This window comes from Apis cerana, linkage group LG12 (assembly GCF_029169275.1).
Source record: "Apis cerana isolate GH-2021 linkage group LG12, AcerK_1.0, whole genome shotgun sequence".
In the NCBI taxonomy this organism is placed as follows: domain Eukaryota; kingdom Metazoa; phylum Arthropoda; class Insecta; order Hymenoptera; family Apidae; genus Apis; species Apis cerana.
Genome location: NC_083863.1, coordinates 390,400 through 407,500, shown reverse-complemented (window position 1 = coordinate 407,500; position 17,101 = coordinate 390,400). Strand labels below are relative to the sequence as shown.

At 43.7% G+C, this 17,101-nt stretch overlaps 1 protein-coding gene across 28 annotated transcripts in view; it reads right to left on the bottom strand.

The window, feature by feature from the left end:
* Positions 1-17,101, bottom strand: part of LOC108003954 (CUGBP Elav-like family member 4) — a 540,361-nt gene that overhangs the window by 219,823 nt on the left and 303,437 nt on the right. The gene's annotated exons all lie outside the window — the stretch shown is intronic.

Below are 17,101 nucleotides of genomic sequence, written 5' to 3'. Positions count from 1 at the left end.
AGAGAGAGAGAGAGAGAGAGAGGGTAGGAGAAGAAGGAGAAGGTAACGGGGAGCAAGGTGGAGGGGGAAGGCGCACGGAGCGGGTTGCTTCACCCTCCGTGTAGCGAAGTAGCAACAGGCGGCTGCCCGATTCTCTCTCTCTCTCTCTCTCCTCTCTTCCATCGTAGGGCCGACGTTGCGCGCCACGTTTCTGCTCGGCGGCAGGCGCCGCTGCCGTCGACGCTCTGACGTCACCGCGTCGTGACGTAGGCGTGGTCACGGATGCGCACTAACACCTCGCCTGTCACCGTTGTCATAGTGACTGGTTCGCCGATGCCCGCGTTTCGCTGCCGGTACCGTCCCCGGCACACCATCACCCTCGACCTGCTGCGTCGCCGCGCACCTCTCCCTCTCACCCTCGCTCTCTCTCTCTCTCTCTCAACCCATCGAGTATATAACCCCGCTACAACCCTCTCTCTCTCTCTCGTTGTCTTTGTTCCTCGCCGAGCGGAATACGTCGCCCACCTTTTCGACGAACGTCGACGGTGCGACGCGCACAGCTTGAAATCCATGGCGGAAAGAAGAGAAGAAGCGTGACCGGTGTAAGCGAGACGAGGGGAATCTCTCTCTCTCTCTCTCTCTGTTTCTCGTCTAAAGGAGGGGGGAGAGAAGATAAGGGTATGTATGTGCGCGCGCGTGTACGTATTATACGTATGCGTGTAACAGGCATACGCGCGTTGTCACGGTAACCTCGGTAGCTGAAAAACAAGCCTGCGCATTTTTCAATTCGAATGCACTCGGTGGGAAGCGATGAGGTTATAATGAAGTCCCCGCATGCCCACCCGCTATGCATCGCGTCGAGCTCGTGCGTTGCGTAACGCCCTGTGGATCTGCAAGTGTGGACGCGCACGAAGGGAAAGGCTTTGTCGATACTTTTCTTTTTTTTTCCTTTTTTTTTACGTACGGTATTTCGGCACGTAGTAAGTAGAATTTCTACAAGTTGCGCGCCAGGAATGCGAGAAACGCGCAACTTGGTCCTTGCCTTCGTATTAAATCGCGCGCATGCGATCCCACCCCCGCTCCCTCTTCCCCTTTAGGGAGGGGGAGAAACACTTTTGCCCCGACGACTCTCGATCGTCACACCTCGTATCTCTGGCATATCCGGTTACGCTAGGTAAAAGTTTGTCGACCGGTTTCGATCTCGATTTTTTTTCTTCCTTTCGTTTCGTTCGTCCCTCTGTCTCTCGATAAATTGGATCGTAGAACGTGAAATCGTACGTAACGTTATCAAATTAATTCGAATTATCGGGTTGGAGAGGAAGTGGAGATGAATGAAGGGTTTTTTCGAATGATTCAATAGAGATTCCGTGCGGAGTTTTCGTACGGTGGAAACTGGGATCGGTGGCGATTATTATGCATTAGAAACGTACGTCATGGCTCACGCACCATGAGCATCGACACGATCAAGTTCCGCCCAGAGCGTCTGTCCTATACCTCGATTCAAACTCAGCCATTAGTCGCGAGGTGGCTGTTATATGTATCTGGGCCTAATGAGATTTCCATGTAGTGTGAATGAATCGCTCCGGATGCGTAGCTACATAGATATCCATGTACATAAAGAGACATATATATATATGTATATCTTTTCTGCTTACAGGCGGACGCTTTTGTGCTTCATTAGCGTGATTACTTTTAAATTACTTACGAACAGTTAATAAAACTGTGCGCCGGTTGCCAAGTCGCGGCCAAGTACTTTAAAATTACAAGCATGTCGGTTCGCCAAGTTGATAAACTTCGGGGTAAGGATAAGTTTTTCGAAGCGGCCGACGATTTTCAGTTGGATCGTTGACGTTAAGGATCGGCTACGTCATTCCAAGTTAAACGTTACGGTGAAGTTGTACATTGTAACGTAAAAAGAAAAAAAAAGGGGGAAAAATTAACTTTGTCAACGACAAAATACGTCGTTAAAAGCGCCAGCGTTGCGTACAACTTTATGACAAGCTTTTTTACTGCAAAAATTGCTTTACGAAGGGAGGGGAGGGAGAAAGGGAGAGACAGGGAGAGAATATAAAAAATTGCGAAATGAAATTTCTGATAAAGGATCGCTATGGAATGATATATATATATATATATATATATATTTTTTCTTCTTTTTTTAAATCGAACCGAGGCGAGATCGATCGAGGGAAAGATTCGATTCGTAATGGAAAATAATTGTTAGAAAAGTTGAGTTTCTTCGCGAATTCGCTTGCTCGGAGTTTCCATTCGTTCGGATACAAATGGATTCTTAATTATCCTTAATTCGCGCCAAATCGAGGCTGCGAGCGTGACGAGGCAGCGCGACGCGGCCCGGTGTCATTAACGAAATAATGGGAATTAATTTTGATTAGTGCTTCGTTTCGGCAAATCAATCGCGCTCACGGGGAAGCGATTCAATCCCGCCATTATGGATTCCGATGGACAGACCACGCGCGTGCAATTATTTAATTCTGAAGTGGGTCCTTTCCGACAATATTTGCACACGCGTGTAAAATCATCGACTCCCCGGTGATTTTACACGTTTTATCAAATATATATATATATATATGTATATATCGATTTCCACGAAACTCCGATCCTCTCGCGATTAGGAAATTTATTCGATTCTGCCTCTTCGAAATATTCGAATTTGTATATTTCAATCAACCATTGATTCCTATCCTAACGTGACGATACGATTCTTTCATGAAAAGAAAAAAAGGAAAGAAAGAAAAGAGAGTAGTCAATATATTCGTGGAATCTTTGGAGAATTAAATAATTAATATATGCGAGGATATCAAATTATAAGAATAATGGTAAAAACAAATATTTCTTTTTACCCCTTATTCTTTCTTTAATACGCTCCCTGCTTCCGTATTCGAGTTCACGGACGTAATTATAATAATACGAGATACATATATATATATATATAATATCGGAAATGAAATTACGAGAGGCCAATAATCCGTTACATGATAATACGATTATCGAAACAAAGGAATTCACCCAAATAAAAGAGTTTAAGAGTTTTGCGGGGAATCCGGGCAAGGAGTCTTTTCCTCCCTCGAACACTAATTAAATTTCGATTGTAAATCTTGTTAAACCCGATTCGAAACGAGCGTGGCCCGACGAGTTTAAGGACGGGTAAAAAGCACCGAGAGCGAGATCGAGGAAACGAGGATACGTTCGATCGATTCATCGAAGAGGAAGACGGAAGAAGGAGAAATTCGTCCAAGTCGACGACGTTGCGCCGTTCCGTTTTTCAACGTGCCTTTCTCGCGATTCGGACGAGAGGTAATTACACAATAACGACGGTGGACACGGTCGGTTCGTATATCCGTAATATAAGAGAGAAATAGGTTGGCCATGGGCGGAGGGAGGGAGGGGGATTGGTGCTTCGCAAAGCGATTCTATAAAGCAGAAAAAGCGGGAAAATACACGATTCTACGTACATGAAATTGAGTTTAAAAATGTTTGATGTTGATTGTAGGTAATTCAATCAGAGCGTAGCGAGTAATGAGACGGAAGCGGGGCTAAAACCCCCGGCTCGCTTGGGCAAATGCTCGTCGACCGCCCCCTCCACCCCTCCACCCCCGCCGCTTCCCTCTTCTCCCCCCTCTTCTCACTCTCTCTCTCTCTCTCTCTCTCTCTCCGCCCGCCGCGTGGCCGATTTCCCTCCGCTCTCTCGCTCTCTCGCTCGCGTGTCTTCGTCCCCCCTCTCTCGATTCTCGACTTTCCGCTAGCGAATTCGTTCGTACCGTGAATATGAATTAAGTTGATACGATTTGGACGATCTAGCAGACGAGGAGGGGGAGGAGGGGAGGGGAGGAAGGTAACCAAGAGCCATTATATCGAAGCAAATCGTCCGGTGGTGATTTTCCCTAAAGTGGATCAGTGTGCATCGCTTCGGAAGGAAACCGGTGCGTGCGCGCGTGTATCCGTGTATCCAGGCGATGCGGTTGATTTTAATAATGGTCGGGAGAACCGTGTTAGCCGAAATTATTTTTCCGTTAAACGAATCCGTGCCTCGAGATCGTAATTAAAATAAACGACGAGGAGAGGGGGCCCGAGAGATTTAGCTTACATTCTACAGGTATTGAAAAGCACTGTATTTATAGTCGTTTAGACTAGCCATTGCGTTGTTTTCGCGGAGATTCTGGAGCTGGGGACGGCGTTGTCTGGTCGTTAAGAAGAAAGGAGGAGCAACGTTTACGTATAAAATAATTTTTCGAGATATATATTTTTCTTGCGGGACGATTCTTGTTTAAAGTTTCGAAAAATAGGGGAATTCCAGCTGTTGGTGACTGACAAATATCACCAGTCGCTGGAATACCGATAGTCATAGGGAACCGTTTACCCGCTCCACTAGGTATCCTCGCATTTTTACTTTCGAGGAATTTCAATTTTTCTCAATGGCATTTTCGTTTGAGCCTCTGAGAGATTCTACGAATATCTTACCGATATCCTCGAGATTTTTCCATCTATAACGATTCCACGGCATCGTTCTTTCACCAACGTTTACGATCGGTTCAACCCGCTTTACGACCCGCTCGACTTCTTACCCCTTTCAGTCTCCTTAACGACTGTCCATTCCACGTCCTCCCCTCCCCCATCAATTCTTCCTCTTCCCCCATCTTCTAACCCCTTACCGAAAAAGACAGACGAGACGTGTCTTTCCTTCATTTTCATTTCGACACGATCGAATTTCAATTATTAAACAAAAATCTTCCTCTCTCTCTCTCTCTTTCTCTGCATCTCTTTCTTTACTACGTCTAGATACCGCTATTTTTATATATTTTATCATATCCTCCTCGCGCGAATAACCAAGATCGATCGCACCGTCCTTCCATTTATTACACCACGAATGGCATTTGTTACCCGTAACATTTGCGTACGAAAATCTCAGATGCGACGATTGTAAAATATTACGGTTTGCCCATAAACGGCGCATCGATCGATGCTCGGAAGAATTTCCACGCCTACGATCGCCCTCGAAAAACTTGATTTCTTCGCTTCGCACGACGGCTGCAAACATTCTTGGAGAAGAATTTCGCAGCTTGCCGTCGAGGATTCTTCACTGGAACATTGGAAACAAGAGAGGGGAGGAAGAAAGGAAAAACGGCTCGATACTTAATTCCGTAATTCGATCGGTTGCATCGGGATAAAACGGGATCCCATCCGATAAACCTCGTTACCCTGAACGACGACCGCGACTCCTCGTATCGCTGTATCCCCGGAAAGAAGGGAAAGAAAGAGGCACGGTGAAGATAAAACGGGCGAGGAAGAAACGTGGAGGGGAAGGAGAAGGGAAGGTTAGCTCGAGGGGGTGGAAGAATGACGGGCAGCGCGGAAAATGAAATCCTTTTTTAGCGGGGGCCTGGTCTCGTACGTGGAGGAAGGTCCGCCTCATCCACGGCACGACATCGGCATCGGATTAGCGTAAAATCGAAGGGCGCTGACTTGGTCGCTCGTAAATTGGCTACAAAGTTTGGAGAGAAGGCAGAGGCTGGCGGTGGCGGTGGCGGTGGCGGCGGCGGCGGTGTCGGCGAGGCACAAAGGGAATCGATTCGCCCGGTTGAATCGCGATCCACGCTTCGGCTGGCTACCCTCTCTCCGCCCCCTCCTCTCTCCCACGCGCCATTTTGTCTTCCCGAATCTGTGACCATCAGCATGCAAAGTGGATAAAGTTTCTAGACTACACTTTCCGTCGCCCTTTCTTTACTCGCTTCCGATTCCTATACCTGGCCTCGCGCCACCGATCCCAACTCCACCCGCCATCACCAAACGGCGCGTCCTTGTTCCTTCTCGTCTCGTTTCGCCCCGTTCCTATTCCAGATTGTTTCTCGCCACCTCGAATCCTCCCTCCCCTCCTTCTCCTCCCTTCTCGCATTTTTCCTTCTTCCCCTCTGCCAAGCTTCGATCCCCTTCTCTCTCTCTCTCTCTCTGATTCTCGGCTAAGCGGAGGGAATCGGGATCGGTTTTACGATCGGTCGGTTGTGTCGTATCGATACACGGACCGTTTCGAACAGAGATTCGAGCGCGGGGAGGTGGAATAGAAAGAAATTCGGCGTGGCGGGGAAACGAAGAAACTGTATACTGGAATATGGATATAACTGCTCGGCCGAGTACGAGTTTCGATCGAATGGGTCGGGTACCGGTTGAATTCAAATTATCGCGAGATTTCTTTTTTTTTTTTCTTTCGGAAGAATGGAAGAAAATTTGGAACGATTATTTGTTTGTTACGAGTAAAATCCCCTCCTCCAAAGTTTTATCCATGAAATAAATTAAATAAATCGCGAGATTGATTCGAGTCTCGAAGTTTATTAAACGCAAAATGTGTGACCATTACTTTTGGAAATCGAACGGAGCTTGCATATCGAATGCGTTGTACAATTTTATCGATGGTTATTAATAGATCGTATACATTTCGGCGATTTGATGTCAATTATTTTCCGGACAAAGAGATTTATAATTTTTCTAAATAAATTCGTGACGCGAAACGGCGGGAGGAAGTTTGAAACGGAATAATCCGTTTCGTCGATTGATCCCCTGATTATACTCCCCCGGTACTCGGATATTTTAAAATCCATTATTAATCCGTGGCGATTTCATCGTTGTCGCAAAGTATTTTCGCCGAGTAATGAGGATAATTACTAGAGTCGATTGCACGTAATAATTCTTCACGCGTGGGTAAAATTTTGTTTTCCACGCGGACAAAGATGCGCAGGCATCACCTGTTGAAACGAATTTATCCTTTATCCTCGCCGATCGGAATCGACTCGACATCGCGACGCCTAATATTCCTAGATATTATTGAAATTTCGGATGTGACGGGCCGAGTGCATGACCGTGCGAAGACAAACAGTTGTCCCGCACGCGCTGTCGTATTATCGGTCGTAACGGAGGCAAATGAACCCGTGTTGCGCCTCGACCACCGCCAATGCGTCCGAGGGGAACGATTAAAACTTTGTCCGACTCGGGTGTTCGAGTGGAGAGTAATCGTAGGTAAGACTTGGACTTATATTTTTGATTCCTCCGTCAAGGAAACGACATTTGTTGATATGCGAACGTTCGATCGAATTTTATCGATGAAAAAAAAAAAAAAAAGAAGAGAAGAAATAAATATTTTCGCATCGATTGTCCGTCGATGTATATTATTTTTGAAAAGGAGGAAAATGAGATGATTAAATTCGCGATGGAATACAAATAGAGGAGAGAGGAGGGGAGAGGTCGCGTTGTGCAAAATTTTACTCCTAATTAAAAACAGACTGGAAATAGTTTTTCTCGTTATGAAAATTTCACAACTTCCGCCCCTTCCCCCTCTCTCCTCCCCCCTTTATCTCCGTTTGAAATTCCTCACTTTGAGGAACAACGAATTAATTTATCACGTTAAAACTCCCCAACGTCAATTAATATTTCTACAGTTTATTATATATTTACGAGGCTCGCTCGAGTTCTTGTCATTCGTGTTTCCACAACGGTCGACCATCGTTAGGAGCGATTCCCAGTATCCAAAAAAAAGAAAAAAAAAAGAGAGAGAGAAAACCAAAAAACGAACAAATAAATAAATAAAAGAAAGAAACTTTCGTCCCTCTGCTACCACCCTGTATCGGTGGTGACTCGCTCGTTTCGACAATTTCCACAATTTTGCAGAGGCCCTTGCAGGTGCTACGCGTCAACTGTTATCGTATCACCTGTCGCCACCTCGATGACGCCTCCTGCACCGATGGCAATTCAGTCGGTGCACACGCTGTGTGTACGCTTGTTACGATGATGCAGACTTCGCAGAAGGGCATACACGCGGGACGAGGGCAAACACGGGCAGGCTGGAGGGTGAGAGGAGAGAAGGGGGGTTAGGATTGTGCTCGTACGCACACAATAAGCCGGAGCATCGGTATTCGCGCGTAATAACGCCATAATAGGGTCAATATATTAAGTCTGTATTTCTCGACTGTTCGCCAGCAAACAAGCACCGCAAACGAGCCTACGCGCGGTATAAGATGCAAAGACACGCCGATATTATTATTTACGTCGAGGGAATGCGGAATAAAGTGTGTGTGTGTGTGTTTGTGTGTGTGTACGACGGTGGTGGAATATCGATTAACTCGATATAACGTCGACGCTTGGATAAATTAGGAGAGGATCTTTTAAATTATCGTCACGATCATTTTGTATTGTTTAACTAAGTATTTGTCGAGGAGAGGAAAAATTCTATGTTTGGAGGCGAGAGGAATACTTTGAAAAAAAAAATCTATATAAGGGTCGGTTATTTATAAGAAGAGGATTACCTTGACCTTTAATCTCCCCCTCTCCCCCAGGTGCATGGAATTTTGTTTATGAATTAACACGCTTGCGTCTCGGTATCGGAAATTATCCCCCCGGTGGATGGTTAAAATATATTCGAAAAATGATGAAATTTCTATACAATCGTTATTTTAGTCGGCCAACTATTCTACGAGGATAAAATTCTTTCACTAGGAGAAAAAGGAGAGAAAGAAAATAGTGGGAAGTTTTTTCAAGTTTTTTTCTCTCTCTAAAAAAAAAAAAACCCTTAAAAAAGGACTTGGCGGAGGTGGTGAACGTCGATATTCATTAAATTTCATTTCCCTTGAACTTTTGGGAATTGCGAGAGGAATTTAAAAAGTCGTTCGAAAGTTTTGAATAAACGAAGAAAAGCGTCTCAACGCGTCTTCTAACGATACAACTGCGAAACAACTTTCTCGATCTCTCATCTCGTCTCCAGCCGAGCGAGCGGAGCGAACGGTGGGGTACGGCGAGAGATTGAAGTCGTCAAGGTGCGGGCAAAAAGGCCCGGTGTATTACGGGCGGAGGCTCGGATCGTGCCTCGAGACACGTTATTCAATTACGGGGCTAAGAGGTGCAGAGCGGGACGGAAGGGCCATTTTCTCTTCCCCTGTGTCCACTCGAGAGAGGCCAGGCTCTGCCCTCTATCGGGGCCGGAATCGTGCAAAGACAAAACGCCCCTCCTCGTTCCTCCTCCTCCTCCTTCGTTCGATTCGAACCGATGGACACCAGATGGACGGAATTAGAGACGGGGGAAAGGTTCGATATATCGAATTTATGCCGCTAGTTAACGAGAAAGAAGGGCGAAGAATTTCCAAATTCTTCCCTTCCGCGAGAACGAATGGTAGAAATGCTACTATTTGGATTTCTCGTGACGCGTGTTACACGCCCGTCCAATTTCGGGGACGAGTCGTTAAAAGCTTAGGAGGAGGAGGAGAGGCGGTTCTCTACTTGTTGAAACAAGCTAGGTTAGGTACACGTTTTGGAAACGGGGCGGAGGGGCGATTGATGTTAATAAATTTGAAGCGCGGAGAGGAAATTAAACAATCGGTATGTCCCGACACGTGCATACGTACATAGGATTAGTACGGAGAGGGGGGAGGCTTGTTTAAACAAGGAGGGGGTGGATGGTGGTACGAATATGGCGCAATATTGTCTCGATCCCCGCGTAACAGAATAAACGATGTATATGTACACGGAACAGCGATATTTCCGATCCGGCCTCCGATTAAACGTGGTAATAGAGTGAGGAGAGCTTCCGATTTCCTTTTTCTCTTTTCTCTTTTTTTTTTTTAATTCCAACCCAAACCCCCCCCCTCCTCGTGGCCGCTAAAATTTTATCCCCTACTGCTCCATCATTCGTCCGTTAATTGCCTTACCGCGCTCATGGTTCAAAGTGAATATTTCCGATAAAGTGGGGCCGATTTTAGCGTGCGTCGTTTAAAAGAACGTATATATATATATATACATATACATACATACATATGATATATACGTTCGAAAAGTGGGATTTTAGAATCGGTAAGGTAAGATACTAGGTATAAGGGGATACACCTGGAGTCGTTGGTTTTTTTTAAAAAAGGGAAAGAGAAAACTTCACCGCCAATTAACGAAATGACATCTACGTAGGTGAAATGTTATGGTTCGCGCGGGGCCAAGTATTTACGAAAATATTACTCGACGGTTTCCTCGTTGAGTGACGTTGCAATTAAACACGAGTGAATTGTTTTTTTCATGAAACGAAGGTAAATATTATTTATCGACAGGAACAGGTAATTAATCTGACAAAGGTTCGACAAATAACGCCAGCACACTAAAAACATTTGCGCGTTCTAAAGCAAACAGTGTATGATGGTGTAAAACGTCGCAACTTCCGACACGGCCGAAAAACGGTTTTTCCGCCCTGGCCAATAAACAACGGATAACGGCGGCATCATTATATTTCTTTTTAACGCAATCACACCGTCATCCTGTCCAATCCTTTTAACACCTTCTTTCCTTAATTTTCACCACGAGATAAAACGCGGCAATACAAAATTTATTTAAATAATAATAACGATAACATTTTACAGCGAGATATATATATATATACAAGGGTTGACTGTTAGCTTTATAGGATTTTAATGCAGTCGTTCCATAAAGAGTAAAGTTAACTCGTTGTGCGGGGACGTCTGTCTTTGTTGACCAAGTATTTCCCGCAAGACGTAACGAGGGAGCCGACTTCTTCCAGCGGAAAGTGGCAAGTTTTAAAATCACCTTCCAATCGGATAAACGTAGAATTACTCTGATTTGCGCTGTGATTCCCCGCCGACACGGCCCTGCTCTTTCCCAACCCACGGGCCAAGGTCTCTGAGCAGCTAAGATGACAAAGTTTCCGCTACGGTGACGCTCCCATCCCAGAAATAACTGTCCCGTTATTTCTCTTTACCAACTTATTTGCCATGCAATATCGTGATATAATCTACCGTCAATTTTCCAATTTTATCGCGATATCGCGAGTTTAACGATTCTTTTTTTTTTTTGAAATGGATAAAATCCCTTAGATCGCTGTTTAAAAGTTTAGATTTATCGGAGATCTCATCCGATTTCGTCCGATTCGTAATCCATCCATGTTTGATCGCGTCTGGAACTTGATATTATTAAGCAAACGTTCTCAATTGTTAGCGCAAACTTTGGCAGATGATCGTTTACTCGGTGAGCATCCACGCATAACTTAAACAGGCGGGAACGGTGTGGTGGAAATAGTGGAAAGTTAGAAATTTCTGTACCCGATGTTAGACTGCCACGGTAAATATATGTTTTTCCTGTATAATTTACGCAAACGTAAATATTTCATTTATTAGACAAGTTCACGTTACGTTGCACTGGATGAAAATTGGCCTACCAAAATCTCCGATTGTTTTACCGACGATTTACCGAGAATAAACGAATTTCTGAAAACGTTTATATTTTAATAAATAAATGCGAAAAAAAAGATTCTGGACGGGAATGTTGGTCCGCATGGAGAGCGAGAATAAAATAAGTGGAGGGAGGAGATAATAACGATAAAGGGAGAAAGCAAAGAAGAAAAGGATAGAAACCGCAAAAGATAGAAAGAAAGGGGAGTAAGATCTACGAAAGTGCTGCATGAATAACATGCATTTATGCAGTGCCGACGCAATATGTAAGAAGTCTCCTCCTCCTCCTTCTTCTCTTATCCGAGGACCGGGGGGAAACGCGACGTGGTGCCTCCATATTTTAGGGGACACGACAAAGTGCTCGACCCACGTTCCCCTACGCCCACGTAGCCTATGCATTTATGCAATGACGGGATAATTTCGCGCCTACGCCCATGCGACATCACGCTCGATTTCCTCCTCTTTCCACCGATCTTCCGAAAAATACGATCCCGGATGGAATAATCCTCCGCTCCCACTGTCCGCCCGATTTAACCTTAACGCTGGCCCCAATGATAAATAATTTGAACGAAGAAAGGAAGAAATTTTCTTCTCTCCCAACTTCTTCTCTTCGCAATCGGATCGAATCGGTGTCGCGATTCGTTAATTATATAACGAGTCCAGGGAGCGAATAATCCTCCCTCCCCTTCCTCCGAGCTGAAATCGCGTGGACAAACCACGGTCTGCACTTAAGCGATTGCGCTCGCGCCCATTGTGGCTTTTTCCACGAGCGAAACGAAACGAAACGAAACGAAACGAAACGAAGATTCACCGGCCTGCGGATGAGCGCGGCAACGAGAGGGCGAGAATCCATTTTACTCGCGTGGCTGACCCCTCCCCCCCTCCTCTTCTTCCCCGCATAATAACCGTTAAGAAAAACATTACCGGTATATATATCGCACAATTTGTTTCTGTCAGTTGCACGTGGAAAACTATGAATACGGGCCGCCCTTTATTTATCGGCATTAAAACCCCGCACGTCCGTCCCGGAGAGAGAAATGGGAGTTAATTAAAACTGAAATTCAAGTTTTGCCCCCCGGGTGAAGTTATAGGAAACCCCCCCTCTCTCTCTCTTCTTAGAAACGATGATATTAGATCAGTTGAAAGTTTTACCATTTAATTAGGCGGAATTTCATTTGCTCGCAACAAAATGAGAAATTCACCGTAATCAATGCGAAGAAAGTCGTTCCGGGCTCGTATTCTCTCGTTCGGTGTACAACACGTTGTTACGTTAAAGTAATTCGTATTCGCAAAATTGTTCCTCCTCCTACAATTTATCCATCCCAGCGTCCATGGAAATTTAACCGCCAGATTTTTATATCCACGCACGAACGTGAAAGGTGGTAAGAAGAATGAAAATGATGTAAAATCGATCCCTTTCTTCCTCTTCCTCTTCTTAATTAACGCGTTAGCAACGATAACAACAGAATCGTGAAAACACGAGTTCGCGATTCGTTTTGAAAAGGGGAAGATCCAGTTCGGTGGAGAGGAGGAGTGGAGAAGCGGAGATGAAATTAGATATTGGTATAGGCGCGTTATTGCGGGCACGAATTCGGCGGGCGAGAGAGATATCGAGGATTGGTTGTTAGATGGGGGAAGAGTTAGGATAGCCCCGTGATCCTTAGAGCGAGCACGAAGGGGTTGGGAGCCGATCGAGGGGAGGTCGCACGCGACGAGAGGGTGCTCTGCTCCGGAAAATGACCTGTCACTCGCGACACGTCCCTTCTTCACCCCCTTCGTGTTCCGCTACGGAACGCTCGCTTCTCCTTCACCTTCCATTCTCCTCCCTCCCTCTTCTTTTTTTCTTTCCTTCCCTCTCTTTTCATTTTTCTCGTTCCACCATCTTCCTCCTCCTCCTGCTCTCTATTTCTCGCCTTTTTATTCAAATCCTCCCGTGTCATCTAAGAATCAAGCGACGTTCATCCGTCGCATCACGGACAGAATTTAAGGATTGGAGAATCTGTTCCCCGGGGATTCCTTCTATCTTTTCTTCTTTTTAATCGATTAATCGTTGGCCTTCGGTTATTAATGTTGTTGCGTTCTACGCGAATGAAAAGATCGATGCCTCTTTCGAAAAAACTTTAACAATTAGTTCGATTCGTCATACGTTTTATAAATTTGCGCGATGCGGAAAAATTAAACGAATCTTTCATCCCTCCGGAACGAGGATCCTTTGTTTTTTTCTTCTTTTTTTTTTTTACAATATATCAATACGTATAATATATCAACGCATTCGAATATGAAAAAACTGTTCAATTTTAAAGTTGCAGAATTTTATAAAGCCAAAATGTTCAGAATACGTATTCCAATAACATCGTATTGCGTTATGAAATAGTTATGAAATATTTTACGAAATAATTTTTTAAAAAACGAGCGGCACGGAAATTATATGGAGTGACACGTAATTATTAGCGTAGCTGGAAAAAAATTGATTTCAAGCAAAAAGAAAAAAAAAAATAAATAAATAAAAATAAAATATAACATTTTTTTCGTTTCAGAATTTCGTATTGCGAAAAATTAATTTTAAAAATTCATTAAAAACGCGTCTATCGCTTTATTATTTTCAATTTTATCAACGCGTACAATAAAATTGCTCAAAAAAAAAAAAAAACAAACAAATCGAAACGAAAAAGAGAAAAGAAAAACGAAATCTTTCCATGAAAGATAACGCGTAATTGCTTCTCCCTTCGTTATCTTTCGATCAACCGCCACTCTGTCCTTTTGAAATTGATAACACGTAAGAATTGATAATTAAGGAAGATAATAAAGCTGTACGTACGCATATCATAAATAATCCTTTTCTCCGCCAAGTCATTTCGAAAGTCATCGTGATTAGCGTTATATTTTTAAAAGCTACAACGCATTCGATGACGAGTAATTAAGATATGTAACAATGTGATTGATCGTTGCGTGTAGATAAAATTAAGAAAAAAGAGACGTGTATTTAGAAGAATTAACGAAACGTGCAAGTAATCGTGTAATAATTTTTTCTTTCGTTTCAATAAACGAAGAAAAAAATTTGTCACGCACGAAAACGATTTATTTCGAATCACATACATATAAATATATATATATATATATATTTAAGATTTTTCTAATTGATATAGGTGCGTATATTTTAATCTCAATTTAATTATTAAGATAGAAACTGCGAGATCGAAGCCTTTATCATTTAAAGTCAGGGCACATAAATTGGAAAGTTGAGTAGATTATGGAAGTTAGTTTAGAAAGGGATTATGAAAATCGGTTTAATTGTGATGGGAAAGAAAACTGAAGATCAATTGCGCTTCATTAATATGCAGCGAAGACGCAAAGTTGATCGGTCTCGAAGGTAAACGAAATGAAATCTTATATTATTCCGATTCAAAGTTCTTCCGAGGATATTACGAGGTTATCGTTAACGAAACGGGGGAAAACAGGAAGGATACGATGATAATTCAACTTGGCAATTAATTTTCAATCGGTCGGAAAAGAAAATCCCGAAATTGGAAACGTTTCCACTCACTCGTCCGATTATCTTTCCACTCGTAAAATCGATGCAATCGTGAGAATACGATAACGCACAGTTTTTGCCCAAAAAGCCTCGACGTATTTCGCTTATTTCAGCCTCATCAATTTTTTTCAAGTTTTACATCAAGGGAAGGAAACTGCGAGAGAAAGCTATAAGCTTCGCAGGAGATCCTCGACCTCCTCCGAAGGAATATCAGAATATGCTCTCAACTTTCGTCTGAATCATAAACTTTTTCTTTCGCTTTTTGTTTCTTTCTTTTTTTTTTTTTTCTCGTCCCCGACAAATTTAAATTGCTCGCTATCGAAGACGCTGTTCTTTATTCAACACTGTCGCCAATCGACGCCCTAACATTACGGAATAGGAGACAAATCGAAATGAGCGAGGGAAAAAAAAAAAAAAAAAGAAAAAAGAAAGAAAGTCGTCCCCGAAGTCCCATCGTGAATATCGAAGTAGACAGAAGGGACGTTAAAGTACGGATATTTTGAGGAAATCTCAGCTATATAGGAAAACTTGTTAACTACTAGCACATCTCCCTTATTTTCTACGGATCGGGAAACTTTGAAATTACATCAACCATTATCTTTTATTAATCATTTCGAAGACGAAATCCATTTTTAAAGATCACTTTGCGCAAGTGGAAAATATAATTCTCCCATCTCGAACGGAAATAATTCGCTAAATTTCTGCTATTTCTTTAATACGATTAAAGAACGAGAAGGATATTATTTTACAATCAACCATCAAGATTCTGTCGCTTCCAAATTTATTTATTTATATAAAATAGTACACGTTTAGTACTCGACGCAACATCTCCTTCGTTTTCTATCGTCCTCTCTTCTCCAAAATTTTATTAATCAGCTACAAGATTATCCAATTGTAATCGAACTTTCTCCGATGCACCTCGTCTTCCAAATTAAAATTAGATTCTCTCCCGCACAAACCGATTCACCAGCCATTTCGACACCCGATTTCCTAAGCTGGAATGCAAAAAGTGACGGGAAAGTGATGCCCTCTTCCTAATATCATTGACACCGTCAAGATTTCTTCGACGAATCGTTCGTTGATCAATCCGTGAAATATAAGCGCGTCTCGAACGAAGAGGAGAGAGAGAGAGAGAGAGAGGGGGATGATCCACGTAAGAAGGTTTCGACGTACTCCGTACGGTGTAAAATGCCGGCAGTGGCGTACTTACTTGGTCTCGTGCCCAAATGGTATGTCAGAGCAGATCAATACATTCTTGTACGGCTCACCGAATTCGCACGACAAGAGTTGCCGGCTTCGTACTGTCTGTGACAGCTTCGAATATAGAAGGGGACCCAATAAATCCTTAACGGTAATACAAGTAGTCTTGCGCTTCCAGATTCGATTACACGTACGTACCGATTTCACGTACTTTCCTTTCCTTCCCCTCCCATACCAGAACCACTTGTCGCATAAATGTTTCTGGGTACAATCTCAATCGTTTAACGGATCACCTAGTTAATTTCACCTCACTCGTTCGTATTCATTGCGTACTCCGCGGGTCGTGAATATTTAAGAGCAATATTCTTTTCGATTTAAAATATTATTTGCGGAAATTTCGCGCGATATCATCGAGCAAATTTGACGCTGGATACGAATAAACTGTCAACGGCAGTGTCGCGGGCAAAGAAATGTGAATTATAGGATGCGAGCACGGGGGGCCGGGAACAAAAAGAAAATCTGCAAACGACGTGGTTCTCGAAGGTTCTCTTCCACTTCGGTATATGCCCAACCAGGCGTTATCCTATACCCGTGTAATTTATATCGGCATACTCGCCCCCCTTCAGTTTCGAGGGCGCTAGTTGTAAGAACTTGGTGTATCTAATGTGTATCGCCGCTGGTAGTGCTTGCCGCAACCTGCCATAACCCGAGTTTCCCTCCATCCCTCCTTTACACCCTTCTTTGCCGATGCTTTTCACGTTCGGCCTATGGGAATATTTAGGTTGATCCGGATACGACCGATTCCTAATTGTTCAACAACTTTTCTCCACATCGACGTCGAGTCGAGCACAAGCGTTTCCCAACCGGGCCGACTTTTTCTTTAGACGTCTCGTAATAATGATGGACACGTAGAAATAAAGTCGAAGCCACGAATTGTATTCCCTCGTCAAAATCAAGAAGCTACAAACAGCTGAAAACGTGTGATGAAGGATCGATCGAGAGAGAATCGATCGCGCACGCAAGGAATATCGAGGAAGGGGAGGAGGGAAATGTTGAAAAGCAGGCGGGCGATCCACGAAGAGGAATGTCGAGGGAGGCTTAAAGTCGAAATGGGCAAGAGAGGACCGCAGCACAGATCGCAACGCGCAATAATGCCTTTACTCCCGGAATG